The sequence below is a fragment of the Apostichopus japonicus genome, chromosome 13, assembly GCF_037975245.1.
Source record: "Apostichopus japonicus isolate 1M-3 chromosome 13, ASM3797524v1, whole genome shotgun sequence".
In the NCBI taxonomy this organism is placed as follows: domain Eukaryota; kingdom Metazoa; phylum Echinodermata; class Holothuroidea; order Aspidochirotida; family Stichopodidae; genus Apostichopus; species Apostichopus japonicus.
This window is the reverse complement of record NC_092573.1, coordinates 10,403,616-10,425,000: the sequence shown is the minus strand read 5'-3', so window position 1 is coordinate 10,425,000 and position 21,385 is coordinate 10,403,616. Positions and strand designations below refer to the sequence as shown.

The 21,385-nt window shown below is 36.7% G+C and overlaps 1 protein-coding gene across 2 annotated transcripts in view; it reads left to right on the top strand.

The window, feature by feature from the left end:
* Positions 1-21,385, top strand: part of LOC139978160 (semaphorin-1A-like) — an 81,201-nt gene that overhangs the window by 20,400 nt on the left and 39,416 nt on the right. Inside the window, exon 1 of one of the 2 annotated variants that reach the window (XM_071988066.1) lies at positions 13,599-13,760. The exons of the other annotated variant lie outside the window; for it this stretch is intronic. The gene's annotated coding sequence lies outside the window, so the exon portion shown is untranslated. Of the gene's footprint in view, positions 1-13,598; positions 13,761-21,385 lie in introns of those variants that run through there. 2 annotated transcript variants of the gene reach the window in all.

Here is a 21,385-nt window from a genome sequence, read left to right as displayed (position 1 = left end):
GGTTACTGGTGGACATTTGCCACAATTGAATCTAGATACGCTCACAGTCACGTACAGAACTTAACAACCAAAATGAAAGTATTTCAACAAGTCATAATTGACTCCGTACATTGTTCATTGTTAGGGGAAGCTATAAGATATCATCAGCCCTTGATTTGATTGTGGACACTTTTTTTTTGGACATATGTCCCCATGCCCCAGTATTGACAGTTTCCTGACATTTTTCAAAAACACCATTTAATGTTAGCGTGTCCGTTGTTATCACATGTGTGAAATGCATGGACATAACATGGTGTGGGTTATACATGTCAAGCTGGCCAAAAATCTGACAGCTTTAAATCTAAATAGGAAAACAAAAGATGACAGTTATCCTTATCATTGTTATCATCCTTGGAATTCAGACTATGACCAAATATTTCTATACCAAGAGCCCATTCAAATATTTCATATGGAATGACTTTTAACTTGTAGGTGATGGTTATTGATGGGCGCAGTGCAGGCCGTTTTTATCTGACAGTATGGAAACATATCAAAATAAACAGTTTTGACCGTTAAAAAATTCCCAACTGCCCCAGATCGGAATTCATCAAACTGTTTTTATTTCTTTCGGGATGCAGCATGTGTTTGAGACCATGCAATAATGAAAATGTGATAGTCCCCAGGAACTAGTTTGGATGGCATTGATCTAGGAACAAGCTCAGAGGATATTATATAATAGATATATACTAACTCTCTTTACATTAGGGGCATATTAACAAGTAGATTGGTCAAGGAAAGATGCAAAAGAAATTAAAACTTGAGAGTTAGTTGCTAGGGCATGGATGCATCCTTACAGTTTTTGGGATGCTGTCAGTGTATACTTTCATGGATGTCATGTGATACCAAGATTTCTTTTAATTCTATCTATGCTGTATTTTTGTGCCCATTTTGTTCAGTTGGTATAAATAAGCATTATTCTTATTTTTCTTATTCTTATTATTTATTATTCTTTATTATAATTATTCTTATTATTCCTTTTCCTCTTCTTATTCTTATATTATTATTATTATGATTATTTTTTTTTAAATTATTATGATTATTATTATACCTTATTATTATACCTCATTATTATACCTCATTGCTGTTTGGTACGTGTAATTTTGCACACTGTTTGTGGTGTTAATTGTTATAAATATTTCATACATCTGTCTCTCCCCCCCCCTCCCCACCCCTTCACCCTCAGAAACATACACACAGAGAAAGAAAACCCAACAGATTTTCTTTTGCCAAGTATTATCAGTTCACCATAGTAAAAGAGAGAATTGTTTTGTGAGCAAGCTGAATGCTTTGCCAAAAAGTTTTGCTTACAAGTAAATCATTGTTTAGCTAACCTGTCATGAAATGACAAAAGTTGGATTCCAGCTAATATAACCTTTAACATCTGAACTAGCAGTCTGTGTACAAGTGCTCAAAGGTGCAGATCATTGGCAGAGGTCTAAGTGAAAACCTTTTTGCTCATGTGACATGTAATTATAAGCTTTTTAGCAAAAAAATCTTGCATCTGTAGCTTTGTACGTTTTGTCTTCTCTTGTCCCACAATCACGTTACTAATGACACCATTTGTCAGGATTCATATCAAATGAATAGGGTTCTTTCAATAACCCTGGTGGGGGTCATTAGCTTTAGCCATTAAACTATCCTATTTTCCACTTTTTCACTAACAAATGCTTACTCACCCTAAAGATTGTTTACTCCTACAGTTCTACTTTTTTTCTTTACTTTTTCCTTTTTTTTCCTTTTTTTTTTCAATTTAACTCCATTATTGTATTGCTCACTTCACTGAACAACCAATACACCAACCAACCTGTTCAGTAAACAGTTTTTTTCTGTGACGCACTATTAGTGAGTTTCTGTTTCCAACAATAAAGCTCCACCCACCCATTTCTGAAAACCAATAGGGCCTCATTTTCTCTGAAACTTTGTGACCTATGAACCTGAAATCAGATCACGAATCAGGAAAACAAGATATAGTCGAGTGACTGCCTTCTACAGTTTAATATACTGGAGGTTAGGCTGTCAGGTCAAACATTTGTTCAGCACCTGCCATGCATTACAAGAAGACTGAGTATTAAGGCCTTCCTAGAAGCTTGCTGTTTGTAATACATGCACAGTGAGAGACTACCTACTGTGTGTGTGTGCCTTCAATAGTTGCCACACTCTATACTGAATAATGATGGATTAGGCTTATATATATATATATATATATATATATATATATATATATATATATATATATAAGGTGCCAGTCTGTACTGATCAATACATGTAGTGTTGCTACAGTACCTGTGGCTGAAAAGTGGTTAAACACTACACCTATGCAAACTTAGACAGCAGGAAATGATCAAAAATATTGGAGGGGTAACATCCTTCTTAATACAGGACGTCACTTTTAATTAGACAATTGGTGAAATGATATTGAATTCTTAATTGTCAAGAGAGGAGCTTTAAAGTCTTCCCATTCTCACCAATTCAACTCTATACTCATACTCACAACAACTCATTACAATCATACTCATTACATACATACTCATTACAAAGACATACTCATTACAATTTTGTCCATGATGTGATCATTTCAATATCTCTTTCTAATTCGTGTTTGGTCATTTATAGTAAAGATGTCAGAGTTTCATACCGTGCATATTACAGGATAGAGAATTACATAATTCAAAATAACGTCACTAAAGACACATTTTCTGTTTTGCAAAATTGGATCGTTACAGTTATGATGGCTATTTCCTATCGTGAAAATTAATGACAAAAAATTGATGAATACAAAGGAAAAAGTTAGCTGTGCTTTTGCATCTGTCTCGAAAAAATGTTCCAAACTGTGTAGTTTAAAGGTACGCTGTATTGGCTCCAAATATGCTAGATATTTTCAAATATGGTCACCTTTGGTCAAAATTCTTACACTGTTTCTATAACAACCTTCGAGGAACTTTTCCTCACTGGGACATGCAGTCATCTTGTGTGTTCCTTAAAAGTGTCTGAGAACAATTTGGAGAGTAAAGACCCCTGGGAAAGAACTTTTTAATACTTCTAGCAATTACAGCATGCTATAATTTGGAGCCTATACTGACTACCTTTAAACTAGGTGGAAAGGTTGCATGCCTTTGATGAAGAAAGCCAATTTGTTTCAATGCTTGCTTTCATATGTTATCAGGGACGTAGCCAGGGGGGGAGCAGGGGGAGCGACCGCTCCCCCCCTTTCAGTGTCTATTTTTTTTTTATACTGTCGTTTTTTAGCATGGTATTTTGTCAGTGCTCTTTTGATCTTGAATACTCGTTAGCTCCGTTAACTCGATTGTAATCGTAGTAACATTCACGCCTACTGATTCAACTACTTACTTAGTTTGGCAGATGCAATTAGCTAAATTTAGCTTATAGCCAATTACAAGCCTACAGTTGGCCACTGCGTAATAAAATACATATTGCCTACCTAACCGCACTCTATGGAATGTCACGAACTGTATGCACAACAACGTCGACAACGTTCGTTCAATGAGTCGTCCTAAGTTGTTGCACGAACAGCATGTTATAAAGCTAAGCTAGCAATCGTACGTGATACGCACTTCCTAAAATAATTATTACACTGCTAATACACTGCGATAACGATATTTGTTTTTAGGCCACTGCATTTCTGGCTGTATTACAAAATATGAAAGTTTATATTGTCCATCAGTTAAGTTCGTCAAATGTATTAAAGTCCAGACATTGGACAATAAACAAGAATCATCCTACTGGAAAACTTGTAAAAGAGCACTATGTTTGTCTTTCTGATATATTATGTAAAAGAACATGTAAAAGAATTTAAACAGGAAACAAAATCTGCTGATAATGATATCATATGATCAGGACGTAGCCAGTATGTAGCACGATAGTTTCATTCAACACCCTACCCGCCGAAAAAGACTATAGGATCCGATGTCAGTTTTTTAACATGTAGTTTAGAACCCGCTTACGCAGATAATATTTCAGTTGAGAAAACACTTGAGAAATTTGCATCAGATGGCAATCGTCGGATAGCTCTCGCCTTCTCTTATTAGGCTAACTTAAACATTTACTAGCTACAGTTGTATCAAAGACATTTCTGGACTATCTTTGCATCTACAAGTATCAGAAGTTGAAAAGTAAGTAAGTCTACTCTGTACATGTACCTTCAAGGGCGGCGGAACCGGGGGGCACAGGGGGCAAGTGCCCCCACTTTTCCTCAGGTTAAAAATGTGCCCTTTTTCTACATAAAACTTGTACTCTTGATCACCTTATTAGAACAGCGATATTTCAGTAAGAGATCTAATCCTAATTTAGAACTATCAGGGGCGTAGCCAGTATGTAGCACTGTAGGCCCGGGCCTACACTTTTTTTGGCCAAGTTATCTTTTTTATTAAAACACCCATAATTCAAATCCATAAGCTTGCTGGACGAGTTTAAGAGTCTAGACAGGAAAAACTATTGAAATGAACGAAGCAAGATTATGGCTAAATTAGGTGACCTATTCTTCTGTCATCTAGGCTGTCATTCATATCGCGTGCCGTTTCATTCAATACTCTACCCGCCGAAAAAGACTAGGATACGATCTTGTCAGTTTTTTAACATCTACTTAAGAACTCGTTTATGCAGATAAATTTCAGTTGAGAACATTCCACAGTCAAATAAGCCTATCGTTGATTAACAGACTTTATATGTATAGAGCTGCAGCTCTTTGTTGCCTGTTGTAGTCACGATCGGCGTTCCAAGTTCCAAAACAGCCTTTTCGATAAACATTTACTAGCTACAGTTTTATCAAAGATAATTACTGGCTATGGTTGTATCAAAGACATTTCTGGCCTATCTTTGTATCTACAAGTATCAGAAGTTGAAAAGTAAGACTACTTAGACGGGGGGGGGGGGTGGGGGGCGTTGATGGAGTGATGTGTATACGCAAATAAGATAATACAATAAGATTTATAAAGGGTACTAAATATCAGGCTGCAACAGTCCAATCGAATTTCTGCAAAGTGCCCTTTGACTTCGGTGCCCCCCCCCCAGATTAAAGGTGCTTCCGCCGCCCTTGTGTACCTTGCTAATTTTAATACATTATGTATTATTGAATTACGTACTTTTTTAACTCGTTTGTTTTTTGGGTTTAAAAGTGATATTGAATGAGGTTTCTCAAGTTAGCAAGAGGCCAGGGAACCAGAATGAACATTCGGGAAGGGCTGTTTCCTGCCATCTGGGGGGTTTGTAAAATCAAAAATTTTCTTGTACGCTCCGCGCCAGCCGATGGTGGCGCTCCGCTCAGATAGTCGTGCCTACAACTTTGAAAATCCATATCAATCGCAAAAAGTGCTCCCCCCCTTTCAAATTCCTGGCTACGTCGCTGTATGTTATGTATAATGTTAGTTGCACTCACTTGCAAATCACTTTTCCAACAGTAGGGTACATGAAAGAATTTCAGAATGAACAAAATAACAACTGCATATTTTTACTTTTTATATTTTTACATAAAAACTAGGCTATTTGAAGAGATGTACATTTAATATCAGACAAAAATGAAATGAAATGAAATAAATACAGTTACATTAACCAAAATGCAAGCTATTTGTTGACAGAGTAAGAAGTTGTTGAAATCATGTCAACATGATCGTTTCTACAATCACATGGAAACTTTTTTCACAAATTCTTCTGAACGTGTCATTACAAGAAATTATTTTCTAAGCATCCATATCGCTAAAGTGACACGTTGTTATTAAGCAGTCTAAATGTGAACAAACAATAGACCATCACGCTTCCTCTGCTCACAACAACTCATTCTTATTCAATATTGTGAGCTATCGCCATTAACATTGTATGTCGGAAACTTTGCCGTATAAGTTATAACCACTCATTCTTATTCAATATTCCTTTCCTATCCGAATTATCGCCATTAACATTGAATGTGGCAACATTTGCCTTGATAAACAGTTGATGCATTTTTAATTTCATTAACAGTTTTCATTGCAGCCCTTAATTGTGATAACGTAATTTATATAGAATCTGTTTGGCACAAATCGAAGATGTTGGCAATGATAAGTTCACATGCTTCCAAAAATATATAAAATAAACAGCTACAGTACTTCTTAAGTGAACAATGTATATTATACAGACAGACACAGCTGCAATATATAAATATATATATATATATATATATATATATATATATATATATATATATATATACATATATATATCTATATATATGTATATGTGTATATATATATGTGTAATATATGTTATATGTATATATATACATATATATATAATTACGACCTTCCTCACCCATTTTCGAACCTCTGGACAAACATACAATCGGCGTCCAGAGCCAAGTGGTTAGGGTGTCCGCATATAAAGCATATGTATGTTTATATAATATATATATATATAAACGTGGATTTTCGTTATATATCGTTATATATATATATATATTAATATATATATATATATATATATAAAACTTTATATAACGAAATATATATATATTTATATGGTAATGTAATGGAGATGTATAAACTTTCAATTGTACTAGCAGAGCTGCTCATTGCCATAGACAGAATTGTTAAGTGGGCAGGTGCGGGGGTTGGTTGGTGGGAGGAAGGGAGTGGGAGGGCGTGTAGCGCAGCATCCGGAGGGATACGGTTTGGTACCAGGATGAGCATGCAAACCTCCAAAATGGAAATCGTCTTCTGAAAAGTTTTCATATTTCTTTCATTTCATCTACATAAGTTATGACTGCTCACTTTAATTCTGTATGTATGAGACCACATTTTGTGAATGACTTATGCTAAAAACAATAACAAATTGGCTTGCGAATAGCTGAAATCCGGTTGACAAATCACCTAGTGAAAGGGTGGATTAAGTTCCTCCCACATAGTTTCTCTGGTGACTACAGTGTTTATGGTACTCTTGGCTTTACTCATTGCCTGCAATTGTCATGATGACATCTGCAAACTAATTTATCGAGGATGTACTGATCAGGATCGTCATCATCCGGGTCGTAGAACGATCAATCGATTGGTAACTTCCTCCCGGTCTATGTGGAAATTGTAACGGAACGACCCGACCCTGTTTGATGATGTTGCTAAGATGGAAATGTATACTATTTAGTATGACAGACAGTTTGCTATTATTTACATAGTTGATCACCTTGGATACATGGTGACATCATGGTTTAGCATATATTGCGTCTTAATGACCCAATGACAAACAAAGCTCTTTTGTAAATTAAGGAACTGAAGGGGAGGGAGGGATAGGAGGTGGGGAGGAGGGGGGGGGAACATTAAAGGAGAATAGGGAGCCATGATATTTAATTTACTTCCTCGAATCCAAACATACTGAACATTTGTGAAGAACTGAAAGCTATATGGTCACTGTATTTCCTCACAAAAAATTATGTAAAAAAAGTATGGTAAATGGACAATGGAAAACTTAATCTTAATAATAGTATGCAAGGTGCTGTGTTGTCTGCATGGCTGAATACCTAGGGTAAGGGCCACCAACTAAGGCCTGGATATGAAGCTTGGTTGGTAGAGGACTAGTGTTCTAACACTGAGGTCACCGGTTCTAGCCAAGAATTTCTTTGCTTTGTTCAAGTTCGTCAAGAAATTTACCAAAATTAAATCTCAAAATGAAAATGTTGAAAAAAAATGGTTTTATGTTTGTCATGTATAGCTGACCTATGACAATTACAGTCTATGAATTTTCAGTCTATGAATATGCATAGAAGTATGATTTTCCTGTACAATAGGTGTGTTTGTTTTTGCATGATGGAAATGAAGTCAACTTCTTCTCATGTTTCAATGTCACTTGAGAAACAGAAGGAAATATCAATTCTCTCTGAAACAAAACATAGATGAAGTTTCTAGGAGGCAAAAGGAACATACCATTACACATTCAGGGTACATTGTGGCAAAAAATGTCTTCATTTTAGATGCATGGTTTTAGATAATTTGAAACATGAAGGTGGTCTCTGGAAGATGGCGGTATTATTGCGACATTGAAGTTTTACCTTCCGTAAGTCATCATTGACTTAATACAATGCTTTTGATTTCCTGTCGTACCTGTATCATATATATATTTAGTTCTCCATTTTGGTCATTCTTTATTTTATGCGGTAACATGGATTCTAATTATATAACTGCGTAAGAATATCTTTGTTTACATCATCATGATATTTATAAAATAATCACACCATTGCTTGGTCTATTGATGGCTGATCACGCGTCAGCTGAACTGATTCGATACGTAAACTTCATGACGGGATAGACCCCTAACTTTATATTCAAGTTTGGAAGTTCCTTTAAACTCAACCAAAGATAATAGAGTAAAATGGATGAACTGCAACACAAAGAGCTGTTTATAAATACACAATTCTTTAGAATGTTTATCATAGTAGTCAGAAGCTAGGAAAACAATTGTGTGAGTCTGTTTGACGTGACGGATATGGTAAGACTGAGGTCACCTGACGTCATTGAGGAAGTAGTCATAACCGCAGTCTAAATGTACCTAGATGATGTTAATAGGGGTTTCCCTTGGCTGCAGTGTGAAACCTAGCTTGACCTCTGACCATAAGAGTAACGCTATATATGCCATTTGGATGGAAGAATAAATAACGCAGGAAGGACAACCCATGGATGATGTTGATATCGTCTTTGATGACAATCCAAGTATTTTACAGCAAAAGTTCTTCCCTTTTCTTGTGGCTTTTCTAAGTTTTGTACAGTTCCATGAACTGGACTTCCCAGACATTAATGTGTTTAATTTCATATTATCACTTGATGTTCAATTTGTTCCTATTTTTTTTCCAATTTCCATATAACGTATAGATGTGCTTTCTTTTTACTTTATAGTGATAGATCTGAGACATTGAAAATCAAAGAACAAACTGCAAGATCAACATACTTACAACACCAGAAAACCTGCCATGATAAATAACATGTGCAAAAATTAGAGGGCCCTGACGTTTCGATCCTAGCAGGATCCTGCTAGGATCGAAACGTCAGGCCCTCTTCTTACTTTTACATATTCTCTTACACATGCTCTTTAGCGGATAAGCAGTTTTGCTAACAGTTTTGTTTTATTATGATAAATAATAAAATTAAGATTATGTTAATTTAATACAAGCTTATTTCACAAAACAAAAAAACTCAAAATGAGGGAGATTGGCAGTGATGGGAGGGGGGTTGGGGGGGGAGAATAAAGACCCTCCTGAGAAAATTGATCATATCAAATATTCCATTATGAAAGGGATGCATGGTGCAACTTTGGATTTTTTTTGTTGCAACTATAATGTCACATTACATTCCACCTAATTTGCCACCAATCTATGTAATCAATCCCTTTCCTCTCCCCTTTCTTCAAAGTAACATTAAACATCACCGTGCCTTCTCACATGATGCCATTACACAAAGCACGGCTGTATCGATACGTGGCATGTCACGGTCGTCATATGGCCAGCTCTAAGGCGTGTTACCCGGTTATTAAACATCATGTTGATTTTAAGTGTGAATAATTGTCACATCAATTAATCACTGAGTAAACACAGAGACCCCATAGTGTAACTCTTCCTCCATTGTAGTCTTTATACAGACTTGTTATTCTTTCTATTACTTAAAGTAACAATAGAATACAATCAAGAAACACAGTAAGATAAGGAGGGACCTTCCCAGCTTTCAAGTTTACAAGGATATAGTGGTCAGCCGGTCGATAGGGACAGTAAATTGCCGAGTGTAATGCTCACCGTTGTAATCAGGAAACAAACGCAAGTTACGATAAAGGGACGTGAGGGTTCCTCATGGATTCATTCATATCTCCTCTGCATGAGTGCTTGTCATTGTGGGGCATCTTAGGGCATGTACCTGCCTGTTGTAAAGAACGGGTTTTTCATAAACTGATAGGACGGATAATTTGAGCAAGTGTGTGGAGATGACCTAATATTGATATAACTGGAAACAAATGATTGTATTTATATATATCTCATCTGCAGGGGAGTGGCCAATTTTTTTTTTTTTTTTTTGTATCTTGGAGGCTGGAATGTCCCTGTATGTAAAGTATTAGTATGGATTAGATTCAACCCGGCACTTCCCCACTTCCCCGGGCCTACACTTTTTTGGCCAAGTTATCTTTTTTTTAAACACCCATAATTCTGTACTATATTTTAACTTGTTTGGTTTTGGGGATTAAAAGTGATATTGAATGAGGTGTCTCAAGTTAGCAAGAGGCCAGGGAACCAGAATGAACACTCAGGAAGTGCCGTTTCCGGCCATCTGAGGGTTTGTAAAATCATAAATTTTCTTGTACGCTCCGCGCCAACCGATGGTGGCGTTCCGCTCAGGTAGTCGTGCCTACAACTTTGAAAAGCCTGGCCATGAGTTTGAAACCTGATTCATCGCTTTATTTTTAAAATTTGGCCAAAACATGTTAAGAGTTATATACCTTTCTAAACACGTACAAACTGAATCACCAATTAGCTAGGAAGCGGTTTCACTACCAATCATTTCTTCACTTGTGTAAAAGTAAGAGGGCCTGAAGTTGCGATCCTATCAGGATCTTTTCCAGGATCTTCTTCACTTGGCGGGCCGGTGTTATGATCGATGCATGTAATTAGTGTAAGTGGTACGTCATTACGACTATACCATCATAAGTATGATAAATTACAGCTTTTCCATGAAAATATGAAACTATAAAACGTCAACCATGATGTAAACAATATTTTGACCTGAACTGGTCAACATATCGCAGATTTTCAAGTTAGGCTACAGACCAAACTAATAAGCCCCTAATATTCTCATCGCTGATCAAAATGTGAGTTGCTTACAATTAAAGCTGGTTAGATGAAGCCCTAGCCGGGGGAGGTATGGAAGAGGCAAAAAGTGGGAAATTTCTTGGTAAACAACAATTGAAGCAAATACTACGTCTAGCATTTTAAAATAAGTACATAATCTCCTCAATGCAACTGCAACCTCTGAGTTACTAAGCAAATTTGTTCATCTATTGTGGAGTTTATCCCTCTTTTCATTTTAGGATTACAACTTATTGTTAACTAAGTCTTCTTCTGCTGGACATAAGTATTATTTTGTTATGATAATAATAGTATCCATTGTTCTATTTAGCTTGTACAAAAGAACAATAAGATGTATCCATCTTGGATCTCTATTGTCTAGTGTACATGTGCAGTTACATCATGTCGTTGGAACCCATGAAGATGACTGGTTGGCTCCAGCTATAACATCATGGTTTAGAATTTGTGCAAATGTGCATTAAAACTGGCATTGATCAACCAGAGCTAGAACTCAAAAAGCATTTATTCTGCATTTACCGATGAACTAGCCTTTAATACCAACTTGGCGTAAATGGCTAGGGGCCTTGAAACAGGGCTGAGATTGGGGGTGGGGGGGGGGCAGATGGGAAGGAATCAGACTATAAATGATGTTCAGAAGTGTTGAGACTTGAGATTGCCTACCAATTTCAACATCACACTTATTCTGAAATTGTTGCTGTTTGGCATGAATGGTCGAAACTGCCGGGTAACAACAATGTTGTGTTCTCGTCAAAGCTGCTACCCTCTTCCCCTGGAAATTACTTGTGCATAATTACAAGTGACCTTTAAACTCAAGTCTAGCAGTATGTGACCAAAATGAAGTGGACTAATTCTTTTAAGTAAAAACTCACTTACCTACAGGTTGGGGATGGGGGGGGGGCAGAGGCCAGGGATAGCTTATTAAGTACCCACAAACTCCAGCTGCACCTGAATGCAATGCCCACTAAAATATATGTTATGGAGACCACTGTTATCTTCTCAGTCAAGAAATTCATCTGTAGGACACACACCCCAGGCTACCTTTCCAAACCCCTCCCATTTTACCCACCTCCCTCTCCCCTCTGTCCGTGTACCTCCCATTTTACCCACCTCCCTCTATCCTTGTACCTCCCATTTTACCCCCCCTCTCTCCCCACTGTCCTCGTACCTCCCGTTTTACCCACCTCCCTCTGTCCTTGTACCTCCCATGTTACTCCCCTCCCTCTCCCCTCTGCCTGTACCTCCCATTTACCCCCTCTCTCTCTCCTCTGTCCTTGTACCTCCCATTTTACCCATCTCCCTCTGTCCTTGTACCTCCCATTTTACCCACCTCCCTCTCCCCTCTGTCCTTGTACCTCCCATTTTACCCCCTCCCATCTGTCCTTGTACCTCCCATTTTACCCACCTCCCTCTCCCGTCTGTTCTTGTACCTACCATTTTACCCACCTCCCTCTCCCATCTGTCCTTGTACCTCCCATTTTATCCACCTCCTTCTCCCCTCTGTCCTTGTACCTCCCATTTTACCCCCTCCCTCTCCCCTCTGTCCTTGAACCTCCCATTTTACCCACCTCCCTCTCCCGTCTGTTCTTGTACCTACCATTTTACCCACCTCCCTCTCCCATCTGTCCTTGTACCTCCCATTCCACCCACCTCCCTCTCCCTTCTGTCCTTGTACCTCCCATTTTACCGACCTCCCTCTCCCCTCTGTCCTTGTACCTCCCATTTTAACCCCCTCCCTCTCCCCTCTGTCCTGTAAACTTGAACATTAGTTACCAGATTCCTACTGGACAAATTGGTCATCAAAATTACCAAGTTTTGTGAGTTTTTTCCTCTGATTGTTAGCAGTATATATCTGACAGTATTCCGATGTTGATTGGTTGGTGACAATAAGATTGCCATTTAGGCATGAAGGTGTTGACTTCTGGGAAATCTGTAACCCCAGGAGAAACTTCTCCCAGGATATGAAATCAACTTCCCAAGAGGTTTTCAGTAACTAATATACTAAATAAAGACTTTGTGAAACCAGGCTTGAAATTAAAAACTTTCTATTGACCTTAGCTCATTAAAAGTGGTATTTACGATATTTATATCCCTTTTGAACAATTCCAATTTTATATCAAGTTTTGAAAAATTATGAAGTATGGAATTTTAGCCAAACATGCTTAGAATACAGAATATACTCTGAAGCTGCAACAGTATTGCTAATTCAAACCTTTCTTAATTTATGGACCTTTCTGTTCACTGGCAGCATGTGTCTTTCAATGCTTTACTTGCCCCCACCAAACCAGACATTTTCCACATCCCCGTAGCCTTCCTTTCCCCCAAAGAAAAGGGGGGTGGAAATACTCCATTTTAAGCCCAACTCCTTCATTCCCAATGTTTTGATTTTTACATATGCAGCTACTTGATAACTCTGCATCCATGATGTGAGTTTTTCCAAAATTTTAACTGACAGATGCATTCAAATTTGAAAGATTGGGCAGGATATTATGAAAGTTGTACTATCACCCTTTCTCCTTCATCAATAGAAAATCATTTTTCTGCTACTCAGAAATAGAAATATGATCCTATATAGTATAGTTTCTTTAATGAGTAACACTTCCAGGAGTTCAATGTTTTCATTCTGACAGAGTTTTCCTCAGACTAAACCATAAGTTCTCCGTGTAAAATGTAGTAAGTGGAACTAATCTACCTCAAGTAATAATAGAACAGTCTATGTGGAAGCCCCTCCCCCACTTTTAGCAATAGTTCAGTGGAGATTACTAAAGAGTTTCAAATGAAGCTTTGCTGTCCGTGTAGCCTAGTAACTGAGTACTAACAGAATCTGGACGATGCATTGATAATATACACTGGGAATTTATATACTACAATTGGACAGAAATCTAATGGATTTATGAAGAAAAATTTGGTAAGTAAGAGTGTTTTTAAAGTTATCTTCTATTTTTTAATTTTGAGGGATGTTTCAGCACCCAAGAATCAAGTTGATTTGAAAAAAAATACCTGATATGTGTGTATGTATAAGCTGTACAGTATTGCTACTACTACACCTATTGGAGGGTGTTAGTGTGTACAGTATATGGTAGTAGTATTAGTATAGTAGTACTGGAGTGAGTATTGATGAATGAAATATTGGTGGTGGAGTGCATCTCAGAAAGGGTGGAGGCAATGGTGGTATTGATTCATCAGCTTAAAACCATCAATAGGGAGAAAAGTCCACAGTGGATTCAGAGTGTGCGTCAGGCCAAGAAGTTTCTGTGGCGCCCAGATGCAAATACTTAAAAAAAAATAGGAAATTTGTTCTTTGGTTGTTAAGATTTGTTTTTCAAAGTTCCAGTAGATGTGTTAGAACCAAACTGGTTTAAGTATTCTGTGGCTAATGCATGCAGGCAAGCTAAGCATCTACTAACTCAGCAGTTTGATTTTCAAAAGTTGTTATTGTTATCAGTAATTCACACAAGATAAGCATAGATATGGACCATAATACAAATATTGAACAGCTCATTTTAATCAAAGAATAAAATTGTGCTCTGCACTAAACTGTAATAACCTTAGATATGGAAATTAATTTTTAACCAATAAGGATTTAAGTAACAGTTTTTTCTGAAGGTCAGTTTTAAAACCAAAACCAAATTTTTAAATACCTATGATCTATTTCTATATAGATTTAAATAATTTGATCACACCCATGGTTTAAATCAAAGTGTTTTAATGACTGTTTACAATATTGTTAAGTCTACAAGTTAGATCTTAAATCTTTTTATAAGATTTATCGGATAAATGTAAATATACATCTTTTTGAACTTTGACTGGTTGATGCAAGGTACACCACACCTTTGCAAATTATATTGTTGTATCATCTGGTGCTGTTTGAATGGTCATACATGTTTAGTTTAATGTAAGTGTAAAAAGTATCCCAAGTTTGTTGTTGTTAAAAACCCATCCACTCTTAACTGTCAATAGTATACCTCTGAATGGGAGGTGCAATTTAAATATCATAGAACTGCAGTTGTTTTGCAAATTTCAATAATTAAATATTGTTGTTAATTAAGTAATACCAGAGACATGTTTTGATTTATTGCAATCACACAAAGATTACTTATGCTCTAAATAATTAACCATTTTTGTTTTAGCACTTCCATGCATGCTTTTGTAGACAAATTTATTTACTTTCGACAGCCTTTTTGCGACAATCAATTCCAAAAGAGTTTCGGTTAAAATAATTTTGTTTCCTGGTACAAAGTATTCTTCCTCAAAAGTTGCAATTGATTCCTTGTTGCACTTGTTACTTGTTTAGTGTACCATACCACAAAGTTTCAGAAATGTTAGCAATATGTGTGCTAGTTTGGTGGTCGCACACCACCAAAAACGTGAGTTTTTCCTTTTCTTTAATAAGCATTATTTTACATATTTAAAGACAGATATTCCTGATTAATAATATTTGGCTGGTTAACAAAAAAAACAAACAAAAAAGAGATGGGAAAGAAGCCATGGCATTAGCTTCTAATATTTTTTTTTACCCTCTTGAAATTGCAACATTTAATTCATCTGGGAGATCCTTAAAATGTCATGCTTCTAATTCTCCAACATATAGCATCTGTGACTTCAATAAGCAGTTGCTAGACTTATGCCAGATTTGTCTAATTCTAGGTGAATGATCGCAAAAACCAACCTCTTTTGCAAATTGTAGAATTAAAGATTTTTTCGCCTTCTTAGGCATTATTCAAATCCCGGATAGACTAAGGGTTAAAATCATGCTTGTAAGTCAGTTGTATAATGCCAGACCAATCTATAAGATTTTATTTCAGTTCTATGCACCCTTCAATCCTCTGGCTTGACCACAATCAATCTTAACCTGGTCATTCTTTTATTCATGGTACTTATCTCTCAGGGAGCTGCATTTGTTCAGAGTAAACCTCTTTTCCTTGTGTCCCTTTCATTTCAATTCACTAACTGAATTACTATGCTCTTGCTTAAGTTTAGTGAACCTATTGTCCTTGAATAAGAGGGGGGATTAAGGGATATGTCATTGACTCATACATCCTCTCTGTGAAAGTAGAAGTGAACACCCCAGCAGCCAATGTTGTGTGGGTTATTGGAAAGTGTGGTTGGACATAATAAGCTATTGTTCATATCTTTACTGTTTGATGAGGAGCCAAAGGTGGGGTTATTGTTTTGAGGTGGTAGCTTGTTCAAATATCAATGTTAGTAGGAAATTACTAAAACAGTCCCTCCTTTGCATTATAAATAAATAAGTATAAAACTGTATAATAATGGTTCCTATTCCTAATGAAGTAAAGCGTCTTGAGCAGTGACTTTTGTCTACTGATTTGGCGCCATATAAGTCTCATTTATTATGATTATTATTATTATAATGGATTGTCAATCCAATCTGTGGAATAATATTACCCAAATAGTGTTAGTGAATTTCACAATACTATATGCCAACCTCTTCTGTGTGAAGGCCAAAAAGTCACTGCTCCAAACTAAATTTGATTTCCCAGTGTTTTTGTTTTTTTAGTTCCTTTTTTGTTCAAAAGTGCCAAAGATTTGAATAGTTGATCAATCTTATCTAGTTTCACCTAGCATTAACAGTTCAGGTGTGTAGCCATTTGCAGGTGTGGTTAAAATTTGCCAAATGTCTGGGAAATTATCTTATATAGATAGAGGTTTACCAAAATCTGGTCAGTTTTAGACTGGTCAACCATTTTGTGGTAGTATTTATAAATAGTCATCATGATGAGTGGGACTGGTAGTTTGTATGGGAGTTTGTATGTTCCATAGCAACTCCCTGGTAGTCAGAGAGAATGGTAGACAACAACAGCAGAAAAAGAAAAAAAACTTGAGGGTTTGAATTTGTCATGTTACCTATTTTTAAAGTTCTAACCACATTTTAAGAAGAAAAACATCTTTTTTTTTCAGTCGGTCCTCTGGTTAGGTTTATGTTTCTTGGTAGAGGTTAATTTTTCAAGTGCCTTAGGTCTAAAGGTCAAAGCTGTCATTTTACAGACACACGCAGAGGCACCAAATGAGCCCACTTGTGCTTCAGCGGGAGTAATGGGAGAAAATCGTTTGGCTCAAGGGCAGATTTTGGCCCAATTTACTGACAACTTTGATAATAATCCAGTATTTTCTTGGGGATGAGGTCAGTTCCCTGTCACTCAACAGGTTGTGTTGGAATTAATTGCAAAAGCATGTTTTCAGTGGAAAGTGGTAGTAGTGTGTTTGGATTTTTCTTTCTTCTTTTTGGTAAAATTTAAATTAAATTTCCAGGATGAGTATCATGGTAAAAGGGACCACTTTTGGTTTTTTGAACTGGATACATGGCATGTCAGAGTACTTTCGGGATAAAGTTTCTGTAGTGAAGAGGCTTTAGGTAGTCAAGTTATTAAGCCACATTGTGACTCTGGAAAATCTGGATCTAGATACTGTACAGTAAATGATGGTTCAACCTGCACCAAACTTAAAGTATAGTTATTAGCATTACCTTGAGTGGGAGTCTAAATATACCTCAGAATGCACAATCTCATGTCTAAAATATCAATTTTTTAGCCAGGTATCACCTGACCCTCTAACCTGAGAGTCTGCCTTGACAACCCAAGGGCCACACTCCTGAGTGCCCCCTTCACCTGGGTTACTGGGTAATCAGCTCAAACCACATGAAAGTGCATTAACATGAGTCTTTGGCTGAGGTCTATTATCTAACTTCCAATTTGAGGGCATGTGTGAAACACCTGTTTTTTACCCGAACTCTTAGAGGAGCAGACTTGAAAGAGCTTTCTTACATTCAGCAGCACAATGAACATGATATAACTATGGCTAGTTGTTAACAGTGTCTGTCCTCTCCAGTGTGCTGCCATATGTACGTGTGCTGATACTTGTTTTCAATGCTTCTATTTCTGGCTGTTCCCCTTGGGTGTTCACCTTAGTTATTATCAGGAAGGTGAAAGATAATTGACATAAGATTATAGTTTTTTGGTTATATCTTGTACTTTAAAGGCTATAGGCTTGGATGTTGAAGGTAGAAAATCATAGTAGACATATGGCTCTTACAGGTTAGCTGAAAGTTATCCTCAGGGGAGGTGTGTTGCCATGGAAATGAAGGACATACTTGTACATATTGTTTCAATGTGATGTCTGGGGTAACTTCCAGTGAATTTCACAGAAGACATCCCAAGAGTAGATTGAAAAAAATAAGTGAAAGGCCCTGGAGGTGGGCTGGGGGTGATGGGGGGGGGATAAGTTAGAGGGAGATGAACATGAAAGACGTAATATTTAAGCACTGGTATTATTAAAAATTGTATTCAAACTCATGGTAGTAGTTAGTGGTGAATTTGTATCAGTGAATGTAAGGCATCAAAGTTTAACTTGTATAGTTTCTTAGTTTCTAGTATAAATGCTTTCATTCATGATGGATAATATTTATGTACAAACATGTGTTCCATACTATATAAATATATATTTAAATATATGTATACATATAAACGCATTACACCGTCTTTTGATAAGAAACATCTAGATCTGGTTATTTTAGCTTGATCAATGGTAATCTTAATTTGAGTGAAATTTAATTCATTTGGGTGTGGTGGGAAAAAATGCTTTTCATTTGTTAATTAATTGACTTTTTCTTTGGAATCAGGAAACATTGCTTGTTTTAATTAAATACTCTCATTCAGCCCCAACAGTGACATCAGATCGTAGAATTGATTGTTTACTATTTGTTTTTACAGTGACTGTTTATTTCAGGCTTTTATCGCTCTTCCCTCAGACTTTGTTTTCATTCTCGTAAGATTATCTTGACAACATCCTGCCGATATTTTTTCAGATGGTAATTACTGTAGTTGACAGGCTAATTCATTAAGGCTTCTAAACATTCACCAAGAGTGTGAAGAAGCATTTTACTCAGCATTAAGTCAGCATTATGCTGTATAAGAGCTCTGAGGAAATGTCTGCTTCCCCACTCGCGCCCACTACAACAGACGGAAAGATTGCTTATATCTAGAAACTAACCCAATGGAAGATTGGTAAAGAAAGAAGAAGCGTGGGTGTTTTATTTAGTTTCAACACTTTTTGGCAAGTTCAGTGACACTACGGGTAATTAATACAAATAGTCTTTAGATGTCAGTTTTAAGTACTCAACTCCTAAAGATCATAATCAGTGCGAAATTGTCCAAACACTTTATCTACTCTCTTCCTGAAAAAAAGATGTTTCCTCAAAGAGGCCATATCATTGTCAAATTGTTGAACCATGGGAATTATATGGAAGGCCATTTGCATCCCGGAAGGTTACATCTGTTCTTTTTTTTTTTACAATCATGTAACCATGATGCTTACTTTAAAGTGCAAAAAACTGATATGATCCAGAAATAACGGTAAAACCAATTTCATTCTGTAACTGAAAATTTCGGACTTTGTCTCCTAAGCATTTTCCTTTTTTTCCTGATCAGTACTTCTTTTGCTGTTTCATGGTACTGTACTAATCATGAAGCTTAAATTATTAAAGAGGGAATTGTCCATAAAATAGTTTGTAAATTACGAGATTTAAAATGAGATCTTAATTTATATAATTAAAGATATTAAAAAAATGTCCTTGGATATGGCTTAATTGATGACCTATCTTTCTGGTAGACCCTGAAGATAATTATTGGGGTCGTTATTATCAGGATTAGTCTGTTAGTGACTAATAAATCAAGCAGTGAGTAATGTCAGGATTAAAAAGTGTAGGCTTAAAATCATTTTCTAGCTCTTCAAATTTTTGTGGTAGATTTTAGGTGAATTTGTTCCGATAAAATTACTGTTCTAGCAAACTTTACATCATGAATGAATTCCAAGTTATTTATACTGTACTTTCCAGTCAGTTATTATGCTGTTGTTCATTTACCTATATTTATGATTATGAATTTCATCAGATTCCATTTTTTTTTAATGTGAGAGGTTCAGGCTTAAATTATGAACTAGTTGCATGAGTTATTAGGATGAGAGTGTTTAACCCTTTATGCCTTGTACACTACATGGACATAGCAAAAATTTGATACATAGTGCATAGATCTGTTTGAAGTGAGTGAGAGTGCATAAATTGTGTGGAGATATGTAAGCCAGCGAGCCAGGGGATTTACATCATTGAGTTTGTGGATAAATGTTATGAACAAAACAACTAAACTGACCTAGATGTTTTTTAGATGTATTGTGTAGGTGTTCTACAGAATTTACATGATAACAGTCTATATTTGAATATTCAGTGAATTGCTATGAGGGAGGCACCCTTGTTCTTGTACAGTCATTATCTCTGTGTTACAATACCATTGTTATACATGTGTCCATTGGAAGTACTACTCATCTCTATTCATACACAATAGTCACAACTCAACCTTGGCTGCAGATCGATTGATCAGATAACAGGTGAAGGCAGTGTCCTGTTATTTTAACATCCCAACAAATGGGGGTTGTTTTATCAATTCTGGTATATTTTGCACCAGCTTTATTCAAAAACTAGAATTGTGTGTTTGGCAGCAGACATGCCACCTTTTGGGCACGCTCCGTGCACAGCTCGGATGAATAGCAAGTGTTTTCTTTTACACACTTGGAGTTTTGTAACATGCTTCAGACCGAGTGTTAAAACTAACGTAGGGGAACGTGTGGTTTTCACACTCTGAAACTCCAACCTAGCCCCTGTGGCAGCCTCTCTGTTGTTGTAATCTGTCCTACAATCGATTGAACAATAGGAGAGTTTCTCTGAAACTTTATAAAAGACTTGAGACTTATAGCAAACAAGCATTGTTCAAATCTACTTCAAGCATGAAAGACGGTGCAGTCATGCATGGAGAGACACAAAGCTCCAAAAGTGTTTGGTTTTCAACTTTTAAAATAGATTTCTTTAGAATATATGGCATCAGTCCAAGCCCAAACCCATTGCAGTTTAACCTTTAAAGAATGAAGTTTTAACTTTATAACTACTGTACTCTACCAGGCAAGTTGTTGGCAAACAGGAAGGTGGAGTGTTGTGTAAATTTAAAGGCCAAGGGAAGACCTTTTCAGGTTCCCCTACACCAATATCATTACTTCCCCGACATAAACGCTTACAGTATGTCTAAATGAACTGTGTTTCCATACATGTAGACATCATTAGTTGAAAGATTCAATGAAGACCTTGCAATAACTACTATTCTGGCAAAAAGATAGTGTTGCAATATGGCGACCAAACCAATACAGCTGTGTGTATTATATCATCGTGTAAGTGTACAGTGAAGTTAACAAACAATAATCAAGAACTAATAATGTTGAAAACTTCATACTGACTTACATGGTCATGCACAACCATTCTCTCACCTATACTCACTCTTCCTCACCCCTCCCCCACTCCAGTCTCCACCACCCTCTCCCTACCCTCTTCCATTCCATGTCCTTCGTGCTGTTTAGCCACACTATGCCACCAATTTTGCTGGCAGGTTTGTAGATTTCTATCATTCATATTGTTGCAGGAAAGAAAAGACACTAGATGCTCGCCAATATACAGTAGATAGGTTGTCTCTTGTAGCA